Source organism: Triticum dicoccoides, chromosome 7B, assembly GCF_002162155.2.
Source record: "Triticum dicoccoides isolate Atlit2015 ecotype Zavitan chromosome 7B, WEW_v2.0, whole genome shotgun sequence".
Lineage (NCBI taxonomy): Eukaryota > Viridiplantae > Streptophyta > Magnoliopsida > Poales > Poaceae > Triticum > Triticum dicoccoides.
This window is the reverse complement of record NC_041393.1, coordinates 95,763,390-95,781,192: the sequence shown is the minus strand read 5'-3', so window position 1 is coordinate 95,781,192 and position 17,803 is coordinate 95,763,390. Positions and strand designations below refer to the sequence as shown.

General features: G+C 43.9%; 1 pseudogene; it reads right to left on the bottom strand.

The window, feature by feature from the left end:
* Positions 1–14,084: 14,084 nt before the first annotated feature.
* On the bottom strand, positions 14,085–16,952 carry LOC119338336 (annotated as a pseudogene).
* Positions 16,953–17,803: the final 851 nt, after the last annotated feature.

Below are 17,803 nucleotides of genomic sequence, written 5' to 3'. Positions count from 1 at the left end.
AGGCTTCGCTACGGGAGAGAAAGTCTCATCGTAGTCAATCCCTTGAACTTGCCGATAACCCTTAGCGACAAGTCGAGCTTTATAGATGGTGACATTACCATCTGCGTCTGTCTTCTTCTTAAAGATCCATTTGTTTTCTATCGCTCGCCGATCATCGGGCAAGTCTGTCAAAGTCCATACTTTGTTTCAATACATGGATTCTATCTCGGATTGCATGGCTTCAAGCCATTTGTTGGAATCTGGGCCTGCCATCGCTTCTTCATAGTTTGAAGGTTCACCATTGTCTAACAACATGATTTCTAGGACAGGGTTGTCATACCACTCTGGTGTGGAACGTGTCCTTGTGGACCTACGAAGTTCAGTAGCAACTTGATCCGAAGTACCTTGATCATCATCATTAATTTCCTCTTCATTCGGTGTAGGCACCACAGGAACATTTTCCTGAGCTGCACTACTTTCCGGTTCAAGAGGTAGTACTTCATCGAGTTCTACTTTCCTCCCACTTACTCCTTTCGAGAGAAACTCTTTTTCCAGAAAGGATCCGTTCTTGGCAACAAAGATCTTGCCCTCGGATCTTAAGTAGAAGGTGTACCCAATGGTTTCTTTAGGGTATCCTATGAAGACGCATTTTTCCGACTTGGGTTTGAGCTTTTCAGGTTGTAGCTTCTTGACATAAGCATCGCATCCCCAAACTTTTAGAAACGACAGCTTAGGTTTCTTCCCAAACCATAATTCATACGGTGTCGTCTCAACGGATTTAGACGGTGCCCTATTTAAAGTGAATGTAGCTGTCTCTAGAGTGTATCCCCAAAATGATAGCGGTAAATCGGTAAGAGACATCATAGATCGCACCATATCCAATAGAGTGCGATTACGACGTTCGGACACACCGTTACGCTGAGGTGTTCCAGGCGGCGTGAGTTGTGAAACGATTCCACATTTCCTTAAGTGTGTACCAAATTCGTGACTTAAATATTCTCCTCCATGATCTGATCATAGGAACTTTATCTTTCGGTCACGTTGATTCTCCACCTCATTCTGAAATTCCTTGAACTTTTCAAAGGTCTCAGACTTGTGTTTCATCAAGTAGACATACCCATATCTACTCAAGTCATCAGTGAGAGTGAGAACATAACGATATCCTCCGCGAGCCTCAACGCTCATTGGACCACACACATCAGTATGTATGATTTCCAATAAGTTGGTTGCTCGCTCCATTGTTCCGGAGAACGGAGTCTTGGTCATTTTACCCATGAGGCATGGTTCACACGTGTCAAATGATTCATAATCGAGAGACTCTAAAAGTCCATCAGTATGGAGCTTCTTCATGCGCTTGACACCTATGTGACCAAGGCGGCAGTGCCACAAGTATGTGGGACTATCGTTATCAACTTTACATCTTTTGGTATTCACACTATGAATATGTGTAACACTACGTTCGAGATTCATTAAGAATAAACCATTGACCATCGGGGCATGACCATAAAACATATCTCTCATATAAATAGAACAACCATTATTCTCGGATTTAAATGAGTAGCCATCTCGCATCAAACGAGATCCAGATACAATGTCCATGCTCAAACTTGGCACTAAATAACAATTATTGAGGTTCATAACTAATCCCGTGGGTAAATGTAGAGGTAGCGTGCCGGCGGTGATCACATCGACCTTGGAACCATTCCCGACGCGCATCGTCAACTCGTCCTTCGCCAGTCTCCGCTTATTTCGCAGCTCCTGCTGTGAGTTACAAATGTGAGCAACGACACCGGTATCAAATACCCAGGAGTTACTACGTGTACTGGTAAGGTACACATCAATTACATGTATATCACATATACCTTTAGTGTTGCCGGCCTTCTTGTCCGCTAAGTATTTGGGGAAGTTCCGCTTCCAGTGACCCTTCCCTTTGCAATAAAAGCACTCAGTCTCAGGCTTGGGTCCATTCTTTGACTTCTTCCCGGCAACTGGCTTACCGGGCGCGGCAACATCTTTACCGTCCTTCTTGAAGTTCTTCTTACCCTTGCCCTTCTTGAACTTAGTGGTCTTATTGACCATCAACACTTGATGTTCTTTCTTGATTTCAACCTCTGCTGACTTCAGCATTGAAAATACTTCAGGAATGGTCTTCACCATCCCCTTCATATTGTAGTTCAACACAAAGCTCTTGTAGCTCGGTGGGAGCGACTGAAGGATTCTGTCAATGACCGCCTCGTCCGAGAGGTTGATCTCCAGCTGGGACAGGCGGTTGTGCAACCCAGACATTTTGAGTATGTGCTCACTGACAGAACTATTTTCCTCCATCTTACAACTATAGAACTTGTCAGAGACTTCATATCTCTCGACCCGGGCATGAGCTTGAAAAACCATTTTCAGCTCCTCGAACATCTCATATGCTTCGTGTCGCTCAAAACGCTTTTGGAGCCCCGGTTCTAAGCTGTAAAGCATGCTGCACTGAACGAGGGAGTAATCATCAGCTCGTGATTGCCAAGTGTTCATAACGTCTTGGTTCTCTGGGATGGGTGCTTCACCTAGCGGTGTATCTAGGACATAATCTTTCTTGGCTGCTATGAGGATGATCCTCAGGTTCCGGACCCAGTCCGAATAGTTGCTGCCATCATCTTTCAGCTTGGTTTTCTCTAGGAACGCGTTGAAGTTCATGTTGACATGAGCGTTGGCCATTTGATCTACAAGACATATTTTGCAAAGACTTTAGACTAAGTTCATGATAATTAAGTTCATCTAATCAAATTATTTAATGAACTCCCACTCAGATTGACATCCCTCTAGTCATCTAAGTGTTACACAATCCGAGTCGACTAGGCCGTGTCTGATCATCACGTGAGACGGACTAGTCATCATCGGTGAACATCTCCATGTTGATCGTATCTTCCATACGACTCATGTTCGACCTTTCGGTCTCTTGTGTTCCGAGCCAATGTCTGTACATGCTAGGCTCGTCAAGTTAACCCTAAGTGTTTCTGCATGTGTAAAACTGTCTTACACCCATTGTATGTGAACGTAAGGATCTATCACACCCGATCATCACGTGGTGCTTCGAAACGACGAACTTTAGCAACGGCGCACAGTTAGGGGGAACACTTTCTTGAAATTATTATAAGGGATCATCTTATTTACTACCGTCGTTCTAAGTAAACAAGATGTATAAACATAATAAATATCACATGCAATTATATAAAGTAGTGACATGATATGGCCAATATCATATAGCTCCTTCGATCTCCATCTTCGGGGCTCCATGATCTTCTTCGTCACCGGCATGACACCATGATCTCCATCATCATGATCTCCATCATCATGTCTTCATGAAGTTGTCACGCCAACGACTACTTCTACTTCTATGGCTAACACGTTTAGCAATAAAGTAAAGTAATTTACATGGTGTTCTTCAATGACACGCAGGTCATACAAAAAATAAAGACAACTCCTATGGCTCCTGCCGGTTGTCATACTCATCGACATGCAAGTCGTGATTCCTATTACAAGAACATGATCTCATACATGACAATATATCATTCATCATTCATCATAACTTCTGGCCATATCACATCACATGACAATTGCTGCAAAAACAAGTTAGAAGTCCTCTAATTGTTGTTGCATCTTTTACGTGGCTGCAATTGGGTTCTAGCAAGAACGTTTTCTTACCTACGAATAACAACAACGTGATTTTGTCAACTTCTATTTACCCTTCATAAGGACCCTTTTCGTCGAATCCGCTCCAACTAAAGTAGGAGAGACAGACACCCGCTAGCCACATTATGCAACTAGTGCATGTCAGTCGGTGGAACCTGTCTCACGTAAGCGTACGTGTAAGGTCGGTCCGGGCCGCTTCATCCCACAATACCGCTGAAGCAAGAAAAGACTAGTAGCGGCAAGCAAGTTGACAAGATCTACGCCCACAACAAAGTTGTGTTCTACTCGTGCAATAGAGAACTACACATAGACCTAGCTCATGATGCCACTGTTGGGGAACATTGCAGAAAATTAAAATTTTTCCTACGGTTTCACCAAGATCCATCTATGAGTTCATCTAAGCAACGAGTGATAGGAGAGGGAAGCATCTACATACCACTTGTAGATCGCGTGCGGAAGCGTTCAAGGGAACGGGGATGATGGAGTCGTACTCGCCGTGATCCAAATCACCAATGACCAAGTGCTGAACGGACAACACCTCCGCGTTCAACACACGTACGGAGCGGACGACGTCTCCTCCTTCTTGATCCAGCAAGGGGGGAGGAGAGGTTGAGGAAGAAGGCTCCAGCAGCAGCACGACGGCGTGATGATGGTGGAGAGGCAGTACTCCGACAGGGCTTCGCCAAGCACTCAACAGAGGAGGAGAGGTGTTGGGGAGGGGAGGGGCTGCGCCTTGGATCAGGTGTTCAGCCCTCCCCTCGCCCCTCTATTTATAGGGTAAGGGGGAAGGGGGCCGGCCCCCTCTAGATGAGATCTAGAGGGGGAAGGGGAGGCGGCCAGGGAGGGGGGCTTGCCCCCATGTAAGGGGGGCGCCCCCACTAGGGTTCCCCCCCAACCCTAGGCGCATGGGCCCAAGGGGGGGCGCCCAGCCCTCCAGGGGCTGGTTCCCTACCCCTTGCGGCCCATGAGGCCCTCCAAGAGGGGTGGCCCCTCCCGGTGGACCCCCGGAACCCCTCCGGTGGCCCCGGTACAATACCGATATGCCCCTGAAACTTTCCGGTGTCCGTATGACAACTTCCCATATATAAATCTTCACCTCCGGACCATTCCAGAACTCCTCGTGATGTCCGGGATCTCATCCGGGACTCCGAACAACATTCGGTAATCACATACAAGTCTTCCTAATAACCCTAGCGTCACCGAACCTTAAGTGTCTAGACCCTACGGGTTCGGGAGACATGCAGAAATGACCGAGATGGCTCTCCGGTCAATAACCAACAGCGGGATCTGGATACCCATGTTGGCTCCCACATGCTCCTCGATGATCTCATCGGATGAACCACGATGTCGAGGATTCAATCAACCCCGTATACAATTCCCTTTGTCAATCGGTACGTTACATGCCCGAGACTCGATCGTCGGTATCCCAATACCTCGTTCAGTCTCGTTACCGGCAAGTCACTTTACTCGTACCGTAATGCATGATCCCGTGACCAAACACTTGGTCACTTTGAGCTCATTATGATGATGCATTACCGAGTGGGCCCAGAGATACCTCTCCGTCATACGGAGTGACAAATCCCAGTCTCGATCCGTGTCAACCCAACAAACACTTTCGGAGATACCTGTAGTGCACCTTTATAGTCACCCAGTTACGTTGTGACGTTTGGTACACCCAAAGCACTCCTACGGTATCCGGGAGTTACACGACCTCATGGTCTAAGGAAAAGATACTTGACATTGGAAAAGCTCTAGCAAAACGAACTACATGATCTTGTGCTATGCTTAGGATTGGGTCTTGTCCATCACATCATTCTCCTAATGATGTGATCCCGTTGTCAATGACATCTAATGTTCATAGTTAGGAAACCATGACTATCTGTTGACCAACGAGCTAGTCAACTAGAGGCTTACCTGGGACGTATTTGGTCTAAGTATTCACACGTGCATTACGATTTTCGGATAATACAATTATAGCATGAATAAAAGACAATTATCATGAACAAGGAAATATAATAATAATCCTTTTATTATTGCCTCTAGGGCATATTTCCAACAGAACTGCCCCAAGTATTTGGCGGATAAGAAGGATGGCAAGGTGAACAAAGGTATATGTGATATACATGTTATTGATGTGTACCTTACTAATGCTCGCAGTAGCACCTGGGTATTCGATACTGGTTCTGTTGCTATTATTTGCAACTCGAAACAGGGACTACGGATTAAGCAAAGATTGTCTAAGGACGAGGTGACGATGCGCGTGGGAAATGGTTCCAAAGTCGATGTGATCGCGGTCGGCACACTACCTCTACATCTACCTTCGGGATTAGTTTTAGACCTGAATAATTGTTATTTGGTGCCAGCATTGAGCATGAACATTATATTTGGATCTTGTTTGATGCGAGACGGTTATTCATTTAAATCAGAGAATAATGGTTGTTCTATTTATATGAGTAATATCTTTTATGGTCATGCACCCTTGAAGAGTGGTGTCTTTTTATTAAATCTCGATAGTAGTAATACACATATTCATAATGTTGAAGCCAAAAGATGCAGAGTTGATAATGATAGTGCAACTTATTTGTGGCACTGCCGTTTGGGTTATATTGGTGTAAAGCGCATGAAGAAACTCCATACTGATGGACTTCTGGAATCACTTGATTATGAATCACTTGGTACTTGCGAACCGTGCCTCATGGGCAAGATGACTAAAACACTGTTCTCCGGAACTATGGAGCGAGCAACTGATTTATTGGAAATCATACATACCGACGTGTGTGGTCCAATGAATATTGAGGCTCGCGGCGGGTATCGTTATTTTCTCACCTTCACAGATGATTTGAGCAGATATGGGTATATCTACTTGTTGGAACACAAGTCTGAAACATAAAAGTTCAAAGAATTTCAGAGTGAAGTGGAAAATCATCGTAACAAGAAAATAAAGTTTCTACGATCTGATCATGGAGGAGAATATTTGAGTTACGAGTTTGGTTTACATTTGAAGCAATGCGGAATAGTTTCGCAACTCACGCCACCCGGAACACCACAACGGAATGGTGTGTCCGAACGTCGTAATCGTACTTTACTAGATATGGTGCGATCTATGATGTCTCTTACTGATTTACCGCTATTTTTTGGGGTTATGCTTTAGAGACGACCGCATTAACGCTAAATAGGGCACCATCACAATCCGTTGAGACGACGCCTTATGAACTGTGGTTTGGCAAGAAACCAAAGTTGTCGTTTCTTAAAGTTTGGGGCTGCGATGCTTATGTGAAGAAACTTCAACCAGATAAGCTCGAACCCAAATCGGAGAAATGTGTCTTCACAGGATACCCAAAAGAGACTATTGGGTACACCTTCTATCACGGATCTGAGGGCAAGATTTTTGTTCCTAAATTCGGATCCTTTCTAGAGAAGGAGTTTCTCTCGAAAGAAGTGAGTGGGAGGAAAGTAGAACTTGATGAGGTAACTGTACCTGCTCCCTTATTGGAAAGTAGTTCATCATAAGAAACAGTTCCTGTGACAACTACACCAATCAGTGAGGAAGCTAATGATATTGATCATGAAACTTCAGATCAAGTTACTACCAAACCTCGTAGGTCAATCAGAGTAAGATCCGCACCAGAGTGGTACGGTAATCCTATTCTGGAAGTCATGTTACTTGACCATGATGAACCTACGAACTATGAGGAAGCGATGATGAGCCCATATTCTGCAAAATGGTTTGAGGCCATGAAATCTGAGATGGGATCCATGTATGAGAACAAAGTATGGACTTTGGTTGACTTGCCCGATGATCGGCAAGCCATCGAGAATAAATGGATTTTCAAGAAGAAGACTGACGCTGATGGTAATGTAACTGTCTACAAAGCTCGACTTGTTGCAAAAGGTTTTCGACAAGTTCAAGGGGTTGACTACGATGAGAGTTTCTCACCCGTAGCGATGCTTAAGTCTGTCCGAATCATGTTAGCGATTGCCGCATTTTATGATTATGAAATATGGCAAATGGATGTCAAAACTGCGTTCCTGAATGGATTTCTGGAAGAAGAGTTGTATATGATGCAACCAGAAGGTTTTGTCGATCCAAAAGGTGCTAACAAAGTGTGCAAGCTCCAGCGATCCATTTATGGACTGGTGCAAGCCTCTCGGAGTTGGAATAAGCGCTTTGATAGTGTAATCAAAGCATATGGTTTTATACAGACTTTTGGAGAAGCCTGTATTTACAAGAAAGTGAGTGGGAGCTCTGTAGCATTTTTGATATTATATGTAGACAACATATTGTTAATTGGAAATGATATAGAATTTTTGGATAGCATAAAGGGATACTTGAATAAAAGTTTTTCAATGAAAGACCTCGGTGAAGCTGCTTACATATTGGGCATCAAGATCTATAGAGATAGATCAAGATGCTTAATTGGAATTTTAGAAATCACATACCTTGATAAAGTTTTGAAAAAGTTCAAAATGGATCAGGCAAAGAAAGGGTTCTTGCTTGTATTACAAGGTGTGAAGTTGAGTCAAACTCAATGCCCGACCACAACAGAAGATAGAGAGAAAATGAAAGATGTTCCCTATGCTTCAGCCATAGGCTCTATCATGTATGCAATGCTGTGTACCAGACCTGACGTATGCTTAGCAATAATTTTGGCAGGGAGGTACCAAAGTAATCCAGAAGTGGATCACTGGACAGCGGTCAAGAACATCCTGAAATACCTGAAAAGGACTAAGGATATCTTTCTCGTTTATGGAGGTGACAAAGAGCTAGTCGTAAATGGTTACGTCGATGCAAGCTTTGACACTGATCCGGATGATTCTAAATCGCAAACCGGATACATGTTTATATTGAACGGTGGAGCTGTCAGTTGGTGCAGTTCTAAACAAAGCGTTGTGGCGGGATCTACATGCGAAGCGGAGTACATAGCTGCTTCAGAAGCAGCAAATGAAGGAGTCTGGATGAAGGAGTTCATTTCCGATCTAGGTGTCATACCTAGTGCATCGGGACCAATGAAGATCTTCTGTGACAATACTGGTGCAATTGCCTTGGCAAAGGAATCCAGATTTCACAAGAGGACCAAGCACATCAAGAGACGCTTCAATTCCATCCGAGACCAAGTCCAGGTGGGAGACATAGAGATTTGCAAGATACATACAGATCTGAATGTTGCAGACCCGTTGACTAAGCCTCTTCCACGAGCAAAACATGATCAGCACCAAGACTCCATGGGTGTTAGAATCATTACTGTGTAATCTAGATTATTGACTCTAGTGCAAGTGGGAGACTGAAGGAAATATGCCCTAGAGGCAATAATAAAGTTATTATTTATTTCCTCATATCATGATAAATGTTTATTATTCATGCTAGAATTGTATTAACCGGAAACATGATACATGTGTGAATACATAGACAAACTGAGTGTCACTAGTATGCCTCTACTTGACTAGCTCATTTATCAAAGATGGTTATGTTTCCTAGCCATGGACAAAAGAGTTGTCATTTGATTAACGGGATCACATCATTGAGAGAATGATGTGATTGACTTGACCCATTCCGTTAGCTTAGCACTTGATCATTTAGTATGTTGCTATTGCTTTCTTCGTGACTTATACATGTTCCTACAACTATGAGATTATGCAACTCCCGTTTACCGGAGGAACACTTTGTGTGCTACCAAACATCACAACGTAACTGGGTGATTATAAAGGAGCTCTACAGGTGTCTCCAAAGGTACATGTTGGGTTGGCGTATTTCGAGATTAGGATTTGTCACTCCGACTATCGGAGAGGCATCTTTGGGCCCTCTCGGTAATGCACATCACTATAAGCCTTGCAAGCAATGTAGCTAATGAGTTAGTTACGGAATGATGCATTACGTAACGAGTAAAGAGACTTGCCGGTAACGAGATTGAACTAGGTATTGGATACCGACGATCGAATCTCAGGCAAGTAACATACCGATGACAAAGGGAACAACATATGTTGTTATGCGGTCTGACCGATAAAGATCTTCGTAGAATATGTAGGAGCCAATATGAGCATCCAGGTTCCGCTATTGGTTATTGACCGGAAACATGTCTCAGTCATGTCTACATAGTTCTCGAACCCGTAGGGTCTGCACGCTTAAGGTTTCGATGACAGTTATATTATGAGTTTATGAGTTTTGATGTACCGAAGGTTGTTTGGAGTCCCAGATGTGATCACGGACATGACGAGGAGTCTCGAAATGGTCGAGACATGAAGATTCATATATTGGATGACTATATTCGGACACCGGAATGGTTTCGGGGGTTATCAGATATATACCGGAGTACCGAGGGGTTATCGGAACCCCCCGGAGGTTAATGGGCCTCATGGGACCGAGTGGTGGAAGAGGAGAGGCGGCCAAGGGGTAGCCGCGCGCCCCTCCCCCCAAGTTCGAATTGGACAAGGAGGGGGGGCAGCGTCCCCCCTTTCCTTTCCCCCTCTCTCTCCTTCCCTCTCCTCTCCTACTCCAACAAGGAAGGGAGGAGTCCTACTCCCGGTGGGAGGAGGACTCCTCCTGGCGCGCCCCTCCTGGCCGGCCGACCCCCTCCCCCTTGCTCCTTTATATACGGGGGCAGGGGGGCACCTCTAGACACAACAATTGATCATTGATCTCTTAGCCGTGTGCGGTGCCCCCCTCCACCACAGTCCTCCTCGATAATATTGTAGCGGTGCTTAGGCGAAGCCCTGCGACAGTAGAACATCAAGGCCCAGGTCTTTTGGGTGATTCTCCCAGAATCGCCCCCTCCCCAACTTCTCGCAGAATCGCCACTTTATTTTTTTTGCAATCCTATTTAGTTAAACTCTAATTAACTAGGCTTGTAAAAAAATATAGAGTGATGACTCTGGGAGAAGCTGAGGAGGGGGGTGATTCTGGGAGAATCGCCCAAAAGAATTGGCCTCAAGATCGTCACCACACCGTCGTGCTGACGGAACTCTCCCTCGACACTCGGCTGGATCGGAGTTCGAGGGACGTCATCGAGCTGAACGTGTGGTAGAACTTGGAGGTGCCGTAATTTCGGTGCTTGATCGGTCAGGCCGTGAAGACGTACGACTACATCAACCGCGTTGTTCTAACGCTTACGCTTTCGGTCTACGAGGGTACGTGGATACACTCTCCCCTCTCCTTGCTATGCATCACCATGATCTTGCGTGTGCGTAGGATTTTTTTTGAAATTACTACGTTCCCCAACAATTTATACTCACCTGACATCCGAAAATACTAACAAAAGAAATAAAAACTAACTAACAAAGAAAACAAAAACAAGAACACATAAAAACATAAAACATAAAAGAACAAAGGGAGAGAGATGAGGGTTGGATCGCACAGTTAATGGGCTTTTGCCCAGTAGCAAATCGACTAACCCAAATATGGCTTCGGTAAACAAAAATCCAACACAACAAACATCACATGCCAGAAAAAAAGCGCAACACGAATCTTAGAGCAAAAATCAACGGCCAAGAAATCGACTGAGCCAAATTGAAATTTCAGGCAACTTACAAGTAGCTAAAGTGAGCAAGAAATATTACATGTCCTTACCGTTGCCTTTTTCCAGTAATATATAAATGAAAACAACGATATTGATAAAAATCCGACGTCAGTTTTCTGGCTTCCCGGCATGAACGCATCCATCATCGTCCATCGCACTACATGAACCTTACAGCTACCGGCTGTGCCACGACAGTTTCCTCCCACCGTTCGCGGTAAATGACACCCGTCACTAATGCCCCCACCACGTGAGCATGCTCGAGAGCAACATCGTCCGCTACGACGACGACCACGTTGGCGGCGGCAAGGCTAGCCGATCCCGGCGTACGTGTACCTCCACTTGGAGAACATGGGCCTCCGGCTTCAGAACCACACCTTCTGCGCGGAGGACCACCGGGCGCTCGTGAAAGTGAACTAATCCCTGGGTGGTTTTAGTAATTCATAACAACATATAGCTCATTGAACTAATATTCTTTCAAGATTAATGTTTCAGAAAGTTCAATGATTAGTATGGCATGGACTAGAGATGTGGACCCCTCAAAATGCTAAGGACACATATTGGCAAAAGCTCAAGACTCTATATCTTCATTTTAGTGATCCAAGATCACAATGAGTCCATAGGAAAAGCCAATACTATTAAAATGGGATGAGGTGTTTCTTAATGGCTTGCTCGCCCAAAATGCTTAGTGATATGCTCCAAAAGGCCTCACCACTTTCTCATTTCCACACATGTCCTAAACCTAAAAGTCAAACTTGGCCCCACTGATTTGATCTATCCGGCGCCACCGAGTTCACTTGACATAGCCATATCCAGAAACCCTAATCAGTTCGGTCTCACCGATAGGGATCTCGGTCTCATCGAGATGGGATTGCAAACTCTTTGTTTCCATTCATAATGTTTCGGTCTCACCGAAATGGGCGATCGGTCCCACCGAGTTCGCAGTGCAAACTCTCTGTTTCCTTTCCGTAATGTTTCGGTCTCATCGGAATGAGCGATTGGTCCCACCGACTTTGCCTGACCAAGTCACTGTTTGCTTATTACTGAAATCGGTCTCACAAGTTCATGTGATCAGTCTCACCGAGATGAGGTTTTTCCCTAACCCTAGTGCATCGGTCTCACCAAGTTGATATTGTCGGTCGCACCGAAAAGCCTAACATTCACATTTTGAACCAGGTCGGTCTCATCGAGTTTCACTATTTAGTCCTACTGAGTTTGGTTAATTGTGTGTAACGGTTAGATTTTGTGTGGAGGCTATATATACCCCTCCACCCCCTTCTCCATTTAAGAGGGCCATCAGAACGTGCCTACACTTACACTACTCATTTTCTAAGAGAGAACCACCTACTCATGTGTTGAGACCAAGACATTCCAATCCAACCACAAGAATCTTGATCTCTACCCTTCCCCAAGTTGCTTTCCACTCAAATCATCTTTCCACCATATCCAAATCTGTGAGAGAGAGTTGAGTGTTGGGGAGACTATCATTTGAAGCACAAGAGCAAGGAGTTCATTATCAACGCACCATCTATTACCTTTTGGAGAGTGGTGTCTCCTAGATTGGTTAGGTGTCACTTGGGAGCCTCCGACAAGATTATGGAGTTGAACCAAGGAGTTTGTAAGGGTAAGGAGATCACGTACTTCGTGAAGATCTACCCAAGTGAGGCAAGTCCTTCGTGGGCGATGGCCATGGTGGGATAGACAAGGTTGCTTCTTGGTGGACCCTTCATGGGTGGAGCCCTCCGTGGACTCGCGCAACCGTTACCCTTCGTGGGTTGAAGTCTCCATCAACGTGGATGTACGATAGCACCATCTATCGGAACCACGCCAAAAATCTCTGTGTCTACATTGCGTTTGCTCCCTCCAAGCTCCTCCCATTTACCTTCATATGCAATGATTTACATTCCGCTGCTATACTCTTAGAATTGCATGTGTAGGTTGATTGCTTGACTTGTGTTAAGTTGCTAAAATCGGCCAAGACTTAAAATTGGGAAAATGCTAGATTTTTATTTGGCCAAGTAGTCTAATCACCCCCCTCTAGACATACTTCCGATCCTACAAGTGGTATCAGAGCTTTGGTCTCCATTTTCCTTAATTTCCATAGCTTTGGTGATCATAGCCTTGGTTTCACAACCTAGAAGAGTATGACATCTAGCGAGGAAAATTACCACCCTAGAGGTCCTTACTTTGATGGTACTAATTTTGCTAGTTGGAAGCATAAGATGAAAATGCATATTTTTGGACATAACCCCGCCGTTTGGGCTATTGTATGTATTGGTTTGCAAGGTGAATTCTTCGATGGGAGAGAACCAAATCATGAAGCAACCGCGGAAGAGTTGAAAATGCTGCAATACAACGCTCAAGCTTGCGATATCCTCTTCAATGGATTGTGCCCCGAACAACGCCCAACATTTATGCTAGGTAACTATCAATTGACTCATGACTGTTACATAGTAGCAGCTACCTACTGATTGTGCACGCCATCTCCTATAGTTCCTCTTGTATCTTGAACTATGTGGATGGTACAAATATGCGAGAAAAAAAATATTACCTTCATAGGGATAAATAACTATTGTTTGGATATACATATTACCATCAACTACCCTAATGGATGATAGCACAATGATCAAACAATATGCATAGAAATAGAGCTTGTATGATATCAATCATGCAAATCATGTCAAAGGCCATCAACCGGTTGCAACTAGTCCTTGAATAAAGCATTTCCAAACCAACCCCGATTGATCTTAATTTATGCGAAGACCATTTCATACTTAGTCAAGAAGAATTTCACCAGGATGCTTAACTAATCTATTAAGTAACTCAAAGCACAAGGCTCCACATAATTCTTGATTACCACACTTCTGCATACGTCGCACAACAAGCAAGACATTTTGAAAAGCAGAACCATTTATTGGATTGATTGCACAAGCAACCTTATTAGAATTGAAACCCTTCCCTTACATGTAATAGTTGAGGTAACTGCCAACACACATATTTAGGGCAAACATATTATGAAGACATGAGGGGATTTGCCACATGACCGATGAAGAGAACCACACTAGTGACGTCTTCTCGGATAAGGAAGAGGAAAGGGTGATCTGCAATGAAGTCCATCACAATGGGCATCTGTTGTTGTTCGATCGCTACACTAGTTGCCGCTGCAGCCTCAGTTCCTTGCTCGTTCACTTCGACAAATGACTTGTGGAAAACAGATGAGAGGAATAGGCCCACCTGAGAATTCACCATCTCTGAAAGGTTTGCCTCTTTGCTAAATGGCAACTGAAGACCCAAACTCTTGAGCAAATTGGTTGCTTCAAATCCAAATGATATCTTGAACTTTGGCAGCATGAACTGCTGAACTACAACTTTCTCCGTTGGTATATGCTTCTCGATGAACTCTGATTCAGTGCTCAACCTATTGGCTAAGGTCCAGAGACCATCAAGTCTTTCCGGAAGAAGAATGTACATGGAGAATTGCCTATTGTCTCCACCTTTCTGATATGGAAGCTTAAGTACCTTCAAGCCGTCGGAAGATGAAATGTATTGCTTATTTGTACTGGACATGAATGGTGTTTGAACAGTGTTCCCATTTAAAAGGTGGAACTTGTTGTATTTTGTCTTAGATTCGTCAAATTTCTCATTCCAAAGTCCTTTGAAATAAAGGGCATTACCAAGAACCAGTCTAGTGTTGTAGTCAATAGACCCTTCAGGGAGGATCTCTCTGATGAGACCTGTTGTGACATTCTCTACCCAAGAGTTCACTTGACTAGCAACTTCAGGAGCCTGGACCATGGCAAAATACATCAGCACTTGGCAAAACAAAATCAGAATAATATCTACTTGCAGTTTCTAGAATGATAGAAACCAAGAAAGTACTCCCTCTGTCCCAAAATATAAGAACGTTTTTAACACTACACTAGTGTAAAAAACGTTCTTATATTGTGGGTAGAGGAGTATAAGATTGTGTAATAAAATACGTTAAACTGTACATACTGTTGTGCCACCATGACCAAAGTTTTGAATAACCAGATGCTATTTCATTTTCAAACAAAATTACAAGAACAAAAGGTAACAATGGCACAGAGAATCAAAGACGGTGTACCAGCATCTTTTATACATAATTTCTATTAAAAAGGTCACAAACAAAACTGATGACCGAAACACTATTAACGGTTAGATGGTCATGGCATCTACAATTTCCTTTGTAATACTAGCTAGTACTCATCTTTCCATGATTATTACCAATTATTGATTTATTTTTTTGCATTCTCTAAGAGACGAGAGAATCCCATGATGGCAACGAAAGCCACGTAAGAAACATGGCACAACTTCTCACCATGAGAGGTCTTGCAACACACCCTACTTGAAAAAGGATTGCATATTCAAATATACAAAAAGGCCCTAGCCATTCCTAATGATCCGACAAAGTACCTACCAGTAAAATATTGAGAAAAAAACCTACAAAAAAGTAAAATATCAAAAAAATGTGGACAACAAGTAAAATATCAATTATATACTAAAAGCACAATACAAGTGAAAACGAGAGATCACTTAATTAGATATTTAAAAAATGACAGTAGAACATCCGATCATTCATCTAGTTGACCATTTGATTATTATTGGATCGCAAAATTTTAAATAAGCATACATATGTATGACCTATTTAAACAAATCATGATAATTAGAACTTCATAATTGTACCTAAATATATGATGATCAATAGATCTTCATAACTGTACCCTACAGAGATCACGACCTTAGATCATCATGATTATGCCTAAATATATCACCGCCATTATATATTCATAATTATACCTAAAATGTCATGATAGTTAGACCTTCATAATTGTACCTAATAGTAGGTCAAGACCATTAGATCTTCATAATTATAATTTATACCTAAACGAATCATCACTGCTGGATCGTCATAATTGTATCTAATTAAGTAAACGTTCTAAAAAGCATTTGCATGGAAACCAGTAAATTAAAGATCTAGAGTGGTGAAAAGATTTAGCAGAATGTCAAAGGATACCCATCTCTACATTACTAGCATATCAGAACAAAACTACCACCTCTGTTCAGAGTAACAACGACATATAGACATGCAGAAACAAAACTAAGACTTTTTGAACTAGCAGTGAAAGGAAGGTGATCAACCTTAGTCTGGAAGTCCACGGATTGCACCTCGGACTTATAGTTGCACACGGCGAGCTCCCGGAAGGAAGGCTTGAGCGAGAGCGACGCGTCTACAAAAACGCCGTTGGCGAAGGCGACGCGCGGGCCGCCGGTGATGGACGCATCGGCAAGCACTAACTGCACCACCTGCTCGGCGAGCGAGTGGAGTCCCTCGGGCCCGCCTGCATTCTTGTTCCCAAGTATGGCTACGAGCTGGTCACGGCCTCACGGGTGGTGCCGCCAGCGCCGGCAGTGATGAGGCTGAGCGCGACATGGAGTGAGACCGGGGAGAAGGCGACGTTGCTGGTAGCAGATTCGGGGTCGGATGAGATGGCGGAGGCGAGGCGGAGGGCGAATCGGGTCTGGTGCGCGACCGAGAGGCGGACATCGGTGGCAAGGGTGGTTGCCATGGCCGGGGTGGTGGTTCGTTGGACTTGTAGTAGACTCGAGAAGAGAGGAAATGAACAGGAAGTACAGTTTGCATGAGTAGTTAGTAGTACTATTTAACAGGTGCCTGAAGAAAGTGTACACGCCTTTTTATCTTTTGAGACATCTGCGGATGGCACAAGAAATCGAAATAAAGTGGTTTTGTTTGCTTAGTTCAATTAGGCATTGCCGTGACATTTGGTTCGATCAGACCTGAAGCCAAGCGTTCGTCTTTGGGTGTGATATATCCGCACTTCTGAATTCTCTAGAACATCGGATTTATGTGGACATTGCTACACGACTGGTGACCTTTTAGGTGTTTGTTTTGGAAGCATCGTGTTTTCTACAGGTTGGGATTGCGATGCCAATGTGTAAAGTTTAAAGTAGGATGGAAGATATGCATGATATTGCATTGCATGACAGAACATAAGGGGGATTTGCATGACAGAACATAAGTGGGATTTATGTGGAGATTACTACACGTCCCGTGACATTTTAGGTGTTTGTTTCAGAAGTATGGTGTTTCCTAATATCATAAAACTAATTAGTAGTACTAAATTCCAAGGTTGAGATTACGATGCCAACCTGTAAAGTTTCAACTAGTGTGAAAGATTTGCAGGATATATTTCATGACAGAACATAGCGGATTTACATCACTGCCGTGGGGTGTGGACTTAGCTTAGCTGGTGGTCCAATTAAAGTGTTAAAATCCAAAGCAGACTATGGTTCCATTCTCCAACTTCTCTAGAGGATGACCATATATGTTTTCCATATAACCGGCCCTAGTTCCCTTCAACCTTGCCTTTGGAGGTGATAGGGGCTCCCTCCAAAGCCACATTTTATTTCTAGTAATCATCATGCTAGGCGTCAGTTTATGAGAGTTATTTTGGTAAATTATGTGGGTCACTGCCGTGGGGTGTGAACATTTGATCTCCGCATTGCTCCCGAGCCGCCCAACCACGTGGGACGGCCCCGCCTCTTTGACGGCGCCCCTCCCGACGCCCCTCCTGGGTCCGAGGAAAACTACCGCGGTC